Source organism: Heteronotia binoei, chromosome 8 (genome assembly GCF_032191835.1).
Source record: "Heteronotia binoei isolate CCM8104 ecotype False Entrance Well chromosome 8, APGP_CSIRO_Hbin_v1, whole genome shotgun sequence".
NCBI lineage: Eukaryota > Metazoa > Chordata > Lepidosauria > Squamata > Gekkonidae > Heteronotia > Heteronotia binoei.
Window position 1 is genome coordinate 61,652,304 of NC_083230.1, and position 9,754 is coordinate 61,662,057.

A 9,754-nucleotide genomic window follows, 5' to 3' on the forward strand; every position below is an offset into this window, starting at 1 on the left:
AAATGATTACTGTTGGTTTTATAAACTTTTAAAGTCCCATTCAGTTTTAAAAATATAAAACCTTTGACCTTCTTTAATAGCTGCCGATGTTTCTCTATGATTTCAGGCTCTAGAAATGTCCCCGGAGGTTTAGAAAAGATCTCTCCTTTCAATGTTCATTTCCTGACTTACTGGCCACAAAGTCTCATTCTTGAGACTTCCAGGGGAGGAAAATGTCCAGCTCAGCTGTCTCTCATAATGGGAGCAGGCTGGAACTTCTGTTCGGGGTAGTGGAAGGCAAATTAATGCCTACTGCCTACTTTTCTCAGTTAGAGAATAGTCCAAGACATGCATGGAAAACTTTGAAGAGATTTACCTTGGCTTAAAGGGAGCCCTGAAGGGGGTCTTCTTTGAGGCTTTGAAGCTGCAGTGAAAAAACACTGAGGTTTGGGATACCAACTCGGGTGTTGAGAGACATATATCACAAGTTGACTAGAATAATTGTGCTTTATTATTCAAGTGAAGTCCCAATGCTTTTATACTTTTGCACCAAATTTGTATTACTACTATTATGTCAGATTTCTAATATATGCTTCCATGTCTTGTTCATTACTTCTAATTTAAGACTGAAAGCTCTTGGCATTCAAGAATTGTTTACATATTAAGAAGTCATTATTAGCTTGTAGCAAGGTCTCTCTGAATGGATTCAAACCCAATTAGACAGATTTGAGTTCCCTGCTGGGAACCAAAATTGCTGCTAACATCTTACAAAAAAATTATTGAGGATCAAGACCGTATGACTCAAGGCAGCCTGTAGAAGTAAAATGGTGCAGAATTCAAGCTGTAGGCCACCAGCTTCACCAGCATTAGTTAGTCCATTCACAGTGGTTTGAAACACTGAGAAGGAGTTTATTGTTGAATGACAATGTTACATAGACTCACAGATTTGGAAGCTGTGATTTCAATCAATGAATTCCATTCTCTGTTTTGAAGCAATAAAATGACTGCTCCATGTGGGGATCAATCATAAATTAACACATTAGGAAAATATGTTTTAAAATTGTGCCAAATGTAAAAACTGAAAGCATATTGCCATTTTTGGAAAATAGGATTCACCGTTAATAGTGAAGCAGTATACATTGGAACATATAATTGTAGCTACAAAGACACTTTAATATATTTCTGAATATGGGTGGAAGGTTCAAGGTGGAAGTGAAAAAGGAAAAATGACTAATTCAGGAATAATTAACCTCTTTGTTTATTTAAAATAGTTGCCTCTTGGTTGTTGCTCTCCAATGGGATTGCCTAACCTCTGACCTCCATGAATATATTGGCTATTCTCATCAAGCTGGTGACAGACAAATTGGTGACACCAAGCTGGTGACATTCTCTAATTTGCTGTGCAGGTGGAAGATTGTACACAGAGCCAGTTTGTACATACAGCCATAGATTAGAGCCAATTTAGTGTGAGAGCCAGTTTCGTGTAGTGGTTAAGTGCTCAGGCTCTAATCTGGGAGAACTGGGTTTGATTCCCCACTCCTCCACCTGCACCTGCTTGGTATGTCCTTGGGCCAGTCATAACTTTTTCAGATCTGTTCTGCTCAAGAGCAGTTCTGGGAGAGCTCTCTCAACCCCACCTACCTCACAAGGTTCTGTTGTGGGGAGAGGAAAGGAGATAAACCATTCTGAGACTCTGAGTAAAGAGTGGGCTATAAATTCAATCTCCTCTTCTTCTTCTGAATACAGATATTTACATAAAATTCTGTATCCTGAAGAATTTATCAAGATGTGGAGGCTGGAAGAAGGGGCAACAGACTCTTTTATGTTTTCCTCCTTCTAGTGTTGAATATTCTTAGATTACTCATCTGCACAGGACTAGTATTCTTATTAATAATGAGGAACCAGAAATAAAGTAATAATAATATTATCTACATCTTTAGAATTTAGTATATTGTGTACAATTCTGATTGTTCTTCTAGAAACAGGATATGTCAGACTTCTAGAAAAGGTACAGACTTAATGGCTAATCCAGTTAAATTAAGAGGATCAATTTTCTTATGAAGAAATATTAAGTAGCTGAGGCTTTTTAGCATAGAAAAAGTCTGAAAGGGATTTGGTACAGATTTACAAATTTGGATGGAACTGAGAGTGAATATAAAGATTCTATGCTTCTTAATAAAAACATTGTGATCATCTGCTACTATTGGTAAGCAGGCTGACCTTTTCCCTTAATGCATAATCTTCCTGTCTATCTGCAGGACCACCTTTTGTCCACATGTTTCCCAGAGAGCACTGCATTCAGGGACAAAAAAATCTACTGTCCATCCCTGGACCAAAGGAGGCTAGGTTGCATTTGACATGGGCTTCTTGGTGGCAGCACCAGAAATGTGGAATGCTCTCCCGGAGGCCATAAGGGCCCTGTGGGATCTTTCTACTTTCCACAGGGTCTGTAAGACCGAATTGTTCCAACAGGCTTTTGATATCTAGCCGGGAGAGAACTGCCACCCCACATCATTATAGAGTTACTATGTGATCACCATCAGAAAAGAAGAACTCACTTATATTGCAGTGGTACAGCACCACGAAATGGTTTTAAGTTGTAACTATGTGTTATTAGTTTTAACTTGTAAATATGAAAGTTGTTAGCTGCCCTGAGTCCGCTTGCGGAGAGGGTGGGATAGAAATTTAAATTAAATTAAATAAATAAATAAAATAAAAATATGGTATTCTTTCTTCCTTTGTTGAAATAGCTTGTCATGAGCTGGGAGCTTCTTGATGTTAGAGGCAGAAAATAGTGGATGCTGCATGCAGGCTGCATATCCAAAGCTGAATTTTGTTGTTATGTTTTCACCATGTTAAAGATGCTATATTGCACAATGTCACATTTTTAGTAGTCTTCTGAATGTGCAGATAACTGTTTTTTATGACTGGCTTCATGATTAATAGCTAGATTAAATGAGCAGAGCATCTAAACATCAAACTGATGGTGAAAATCAATCACCTTATACTGCAAAACATGAATATTTCTTTCTCTTTCATTCACCATATTGTATATATAAAGTAAGAAAGGAGAATGTAAATCAACAGAAACCATTTTCTTAACAAAATTGACTTTTTCTTCAGTTAAACTAAGTTAAACTAATTTTGACAAGACCTCAGCAGAATCCCTGCTGATAAGGACACAAAGATTGGGGAGAGGGATAAAAATAGCAGGATACTCTCTTCTATTAAGAATATCCTACTCAAGCAACTGGAATAATACCAACAATGGATAGGTCCTGTTGTGGATTTCTATTTATCTTTTGTCTGTGTGAAGAACCTCCCCAACCAGCCATATGTAGTTGCTTTGTGGTATCTACTCCCATCTCTCCATCTCTCTTTTTCTGACATCAATTTTGCTTAATAAATAATCTATAATCACTGTGTATAATGCAGATGGTCCAATACAAAAGTAACTTGTGAAGGATATGTTCTGAATGTGGATGATCAAGTTAGGTTATTAGGTGTACAATCCAATGTACCTGGGGGTAAGCACCACAAAACACAGAGGTGTCATCACAACCTCTGATTCATACCTTTCTCTTTGTATTATATTATTTTAACCCAGGCCTCAGATTCAGTGGGAGCTCACAGGAGTGCAGCTCCTGAACCCCCAAGAGTTCCTCCTCCTCCTCCTGAGAGTTCCGCCTCTTTGTCCATTGAATAGTATATGCAGCTGCATAACAATCCCTGGCTGAGCTCCACCACCTATTTTTCTACAAAATGACCCCTGTTTTAACCCCCCTAAAGCAGGTCCCTCAGACTGGAGGGCTATGAACTACCTTACCACACAAACCCTTCTTTCCAACTAATAGGTCCCCTTTCAGCTTTAGGAGTGTGAGGCAAAGTGGATTTCATTATTATTATTTCTTTACACAAGCCCCACTAAACAAAGCAGATACCAGTTAGTTCCTCGTACCATTGAATCCTACAGAGTTCCTGTGGGGTTTGTGAATGAGGAGAACACAGTAATCAAGGGTAACATAAGTTTATTAAATCTGTAAGTGTGGCATTTAATGTCTTCTCACTCTAGCATGATAGATGACACATGTTACTAGAGATGGGTGCTCTGTGCTTAATGGATTTGAAGTATGGAAACAGAATTGGAAACGATAACCAGACAAGCCACTTTATTTTTAAAATAGAAATAGCACCTAACCCCTGCCTGTCTGAACAATATTCTAAAGTCCCTATTGGACTCCCTTTATAATCCAGGGTACCACCTATCGCTTTTCCCTCCAAAACCCAACTTAGCTTTCTTGGTTTGTGATTGGATGTTACACTGTTTCAGCCCCCTCCTCCTTTCAACATTCAATTCATCATTTCAGATCTGATTGTTCTAAGCTGGAAGGGGAAGAAAAGAGGACCAAAATGTCTCTTCTCTGTCACAAGAAGGATTTACTTCTGAGTAGATAGGCATAGGACTGTACTGTCACAGTCATCCTTGAAACTCAGCATAAGCAACACCAAAGGGAAACACAGATTTCTGTATGTTATAGGGCAGAAAATGTTTACATCACATTTTCTATTAAGATGACAGAATAGGCACTTCATGATCTGGGAATAGCAATATGCTGTGTGACTCATGAATATTGCATGAAACATTAAATTTATTCAAAACCGTAAGTAACATGGTTTTATGGAAGTTTTGCATAAATTTAGTACACGTGTGTCTTTTTAAAAGAACACTTTAAAGATAATTGTCAAATTTCCTCCACAAATTCCCTATAAATGTCTGATTAAATTTGTTTCCTACATGGAATCTTAATTTAAAATCCAAGTTATAATATCCACATTTGGAAGTCAATTCTAATCAAAAGCTTATAAAAAAATGTGTTGAACTAGATATGTGAATCATTTGAAAATATAAAAGCTACACAGCAGATATATTGAATTTATTTATTCACAACATTACCTGCACCCTCAACAAAATAGTTTCATTTTGGTTGAATTATTATTATTTTTCCATTTAATTCAGTTGATTACACTCTATATCTGCATTTAGTATGATGACCAAATTCTGGGTAATAAGGAAGCTATTAAATTGGAATTATGTTGAAACTATCCAGACTGTTTTTGAAACTGACAAGCATCTGTGAAGCCCCATTTTCCATATTGCTGAGCACTAAAGGATTCTCTGCTGTGTTATTGGCCACTGAGAAAAATGAGGAAGAGTCACATGATGATGGGGTAAAATGTTGAGTGTACAGAAAGCACAGTTGCATAGTAACACAAATTTCCTCCCCTTTCTTAAAAATTTGCATGTTTCTCTTTGTGATTTTCTAATTTGATCCTGCACACTGGTCAGAATCTTGGCAGTTTTTTAGAGCCTGTCCTGTGCAGATTTCATTCTATCTCCAAACAAATTGATCCCAAGTGATTGCTAAGTTTGGTGGTTTACAGGAGGTCCACGTGTCTCACTCGTCATTTTAATGTTAGACTTCCAGAGACTGTCAAAATGGTTTCCTGCACCAAACTCACTAAAGCATTAAAGGGACAAATGTTTTCAAAGCTTTAGGCTTTCCATCCTAGTATCTCTCTGTCTCTTTATATCACATGTCAGTTTCATCCCATGCTGAAGATCCCTCCTTATTTTATTTGCATGCAGCACTGAAATCTTTTCTTTTCTTTTTTTTTGCAGTGGGGATACTGCCATTTACCTCCTTTCCAATCCCCCTTTCAAGTCAATACCAATGGGAAACTAAACCTTGCACAGCTCCTTTCAAACTTCCCCTTGTCATTTAATTATTTTAATTAAACTATTCAAGACTAGAAATAGTTTCATATCACTAGATTCATTCCACTTGTAAAATAATAAAATTTTTAAAGGAGGGGGAAATGGAACTTGTACACCAATGAAGGGAGGAGTATGGTAGAAGGTGCAAAATAAGAGGAATAACCTCAATGTGGGTGGGGACATGGCCATGGAGGGGTGGCAAAAGGGTGGTGGGAAATCTGAGGGAATCTATATGCTTTTGAATTACCTTCAGCTTGGAAGCAAAACAAAGGATAATGTAGCACAAAAGCACTATCAAAAGCACTATCAGGGAAACTGCGACCAGAAAGCAAACTGAGCACTAAAAGGCAGAAAATCAATGCAAAATGACAAAGAAAACCCAATGGTGAAAGCAAGGCGAAACACCCTTGCATAATAGGCCTTAATCTTAGTTTGTTCCATAGCATCATCCCTAAGGAGTACATTCACATCTGCAGAGCAGGAAAATAAACCTTGCAATGCCTGCTATGGTCAGCTATCACTTGCAGCAGGAAAGCTAGGATTTCTAAACAGACTTGGGTTAGTGTTTATAATATAACCATGATTCATGCAATTAAGCTTAACAATGGCTGATCTCCATATGCACTACCTGTTTTTTAAAAAACTGGAATTAAAGTTTCACACTTCTGAGCTGGTTTGAGTGCACAGTGGGGGAGTTCAGACATTCAGAAACACAGGATGAATGCACGGACATCCCTAAGCATTGGACTTTCTCTGGTGACTGTTTACTCCACATCCAATTAATCATACGATGGGGTGAATACAACTGGGGAAACAGGTGGCAAGAGAACAGCAACTATATCAGGCCAAACTGCTCATGTGACCACATCCTGTGCTGTGTACTTTAAACAAGGCATTACTGCAAAGGGTTTTCTAAGATGCATTAATGAAATATCAAAGAACCGTCTTGTCTTGTATGCTGTACACTGTATTCTTAGTAATTAGTTTTATTAGCAGGTATAATCTACACTTTATTAGCAGGTATATTCTACACTTTATTAGCAGGTATAATCTACCAAAAAGGTTCCCAACCTTTTTGGTATGGTACCCCACATGTCCTGATTTACTTAGTATGGTGACTATCAAGGGATACATTTCCAACATCTATCCGACATCTTTTTGCTCATCCTAGCTAGCTTTTTCAGAGTCATGTACCACCTATACATCATCTTAAAACAGTTCTCCTTAATACTCTGACAGGTTGAGATCTTCATCGAGTTCTTCCAAAGGTGCTCCCATGTATCCATTTGAATTTCTCTATTCACATTAATTGCCCATTTTACCATTTGAGATTTTACTACTTCTTCTTCTGTAAGCCATTTCAATAGTAATTTATATACTTTCGATATTAATTTTTCATTATCTCCAAGCAGGATCCTTTCCAGTTCTGTTTGCTCGCGTCTAATTCCATCCATTTTAATATCATTTTCCATCAAGCTTTTAATTTGTTGCATCTGAAACCAATCATATTTATTATTTAACTCTTCCACAGATTTTAATTTAGTCTCCTTGAATCTTAAGCAGTTGATTGTATGACATCGCTCTTTCTTCATCAGATTCAGCTATTATTTTTATTACTTCCGCTGGCACTATCCAAAGCGGCTTTCTCTCGTCGCCATATTTCTTATATTTTATCCAAGTGTTTAACAAACTATTTCTGATATAATGGTGAGAGAAAAAGCCGTCCATCTTCTTCTTTCCATAACACATATATGCGTGCCAGCCGAATTTATTCCCATGAGCTTCTAACCATAAAGGTTTTTTATCCAACAGCATTATCCAATCTTTGATCCATGTCAAACAGACCGCATCATGATACAATCTTAAGTCCGGGAGCTGAAAACCACCTCTCTCTTTGGCATCTATCAAAATCTTCATCTTAATCCTTGGTTTCTTTCCAGCCCATACAAAATCAGAAATTTTCCTTTGCCATTTGTTAAATTGTTCTTTCACAATCGGGATAGTTTGGAACAAATACATTATTCTTGGCAAAATATTCATCTTTATTGCAGCTATCCTGCCCAATAAGGACAAGTTAAGTCTATTCCATTTCATCAAATCTTTGTCCATCTTACACCATAATTTTTCATAATTATTTTTAAACAAATCAATATTCTTCATAGTTATTTCCACTCCAAGATATTTAACTTTAGTCGCGACTTCACAACCCGTCACCGTTTGCAATTCTTTAAGTCTATTTGGTTGCATGTTTTTACATAAAAATTTCGATTTCTCTTTATTTATGTATAGTCCTGCTAATTCTCCATATTCTTTTATCTTAGTTAATAGCAACGGTGACACTTGGATCGGATTCTCTATTATGAACATAATATCATCTGCAAAGGCTTTATATTTATAAGAGAATCGTCTAATTTTTCAAACCGCATTCCTGACAACCCCAGATCACCCAAAGCCCAGGACGTCACAGCCCAAAACTGGTGTCTCGTAAATGGGTTACTATCCAAATGTATAAAAAGAAACCCATCCATGGGCCCCCCTGACTGCCAAATAAGCAGCCAACGTGGTAACTGGACACAGGTCAAGCTCTAAACAACTACCAAGCTCGAGCACAGTACCCCGCTGCAACTGATCTGTCTTAGAACGATGGACAGTAATGACTGCCTTACCCCCAACCTGCTGCAAATCCCCCAACTGCAGAGCCCTACCAGAAACATCGTTTCGGGACTGAGCCACCAGCTCACTCACCCTAAGAGCCCTGAAAAAGGCTAACAGGGACGCGGTGTGAAACAAATGTGCTTCAAAAGATGAAGCACACACCACGTCCCATACCCTCTTCAAACCACGCAGAATCGACGGAGTCACAGGATTCCGCGTATCAACTTTGGGACTGGCCTCTCTAGACCACCCCTCCAACATCTTTTGCAGACGAAAGTCCGCTGTATCCTTCCTATAGCCCAGTGCCTTGCTGGCAAAAGCCAATGCAGACAGGCGCCCCCGAATAGATCGCACAGCCAACCCCTTACTTCGCAGTGAAACACAGTAATGGAGCAATTCCTCCACCGGGAGGGGCCAAACCCTGCGATACCCTACCTCAGCCCTAAAATCTTCAAACTGCCGCACAGCCCGTTCGTAAGACTTCTGAGTGCTAGGCGCAATGGCTAGACCTATCACTCTGCAGGCCTCGGCTCTTCAATCAGCCATAGCTCCCGGGGCATTGGCACTGGCTCTCCGTCTGCCTCCGGGGCCAGCTGACAAAACCTCTCCATTTGTTTATGAGATAGAGTGTCAGCCACCCCGTTACTTACCCCAGGAACATGCTTGGCTAAAAACAGACTATTAAGCAGCAAACAACGCAGAGTGAAGGCCCTCACCAATCTCATAACCCGCCCCGATTTGGATGAAAGGGAATTAATGACATGGACCACAGCCATATTATCACACCAAAAATGAATGGTGTGATTGGCCATATCCTTCCCCCACAGCCAAACCACAACTAAAATTGGAAAGAACTCGAGAAACGTAAGATCCCGGTTCACTCCTACCTGGGCCCAGGAGTCAGGCCAACTCTCTGCGCACCAATGTCCACGGAAATAAACCCCCAAACCCAAAGATCCTGCAGCATCAGACATGACCTGGAGCTCAGCCTCGAGCTTCAAGTCCTCCCTCCAAAAGGAGACTCCATTAAAGGACTCCAAAAATTCCTTCCATACACTCAAATCATCCCTCATGCTGCAGGTAACCCTAGTTCTGTGCTGAGGTTGGCATAACCCTGCCATAGCATCACATAACCTCCTAAGAAAATCCCTTCCAGGAGCAACCACTTTGCAGGCAAAGTTGAAGTGCCCCACTAGCTGCTGCAATTCCAACAAAGTAACCTTCTTCTTAAGAAGGAAATCACAAATCCTAGCCCTCAGCTCCGCTATCTTCTGAAGAGGCACCCTAGACAACTGTGCAATAGTGTCGATCTCAATACCCCAAAAGGTCAATCTCCAGGTCGGA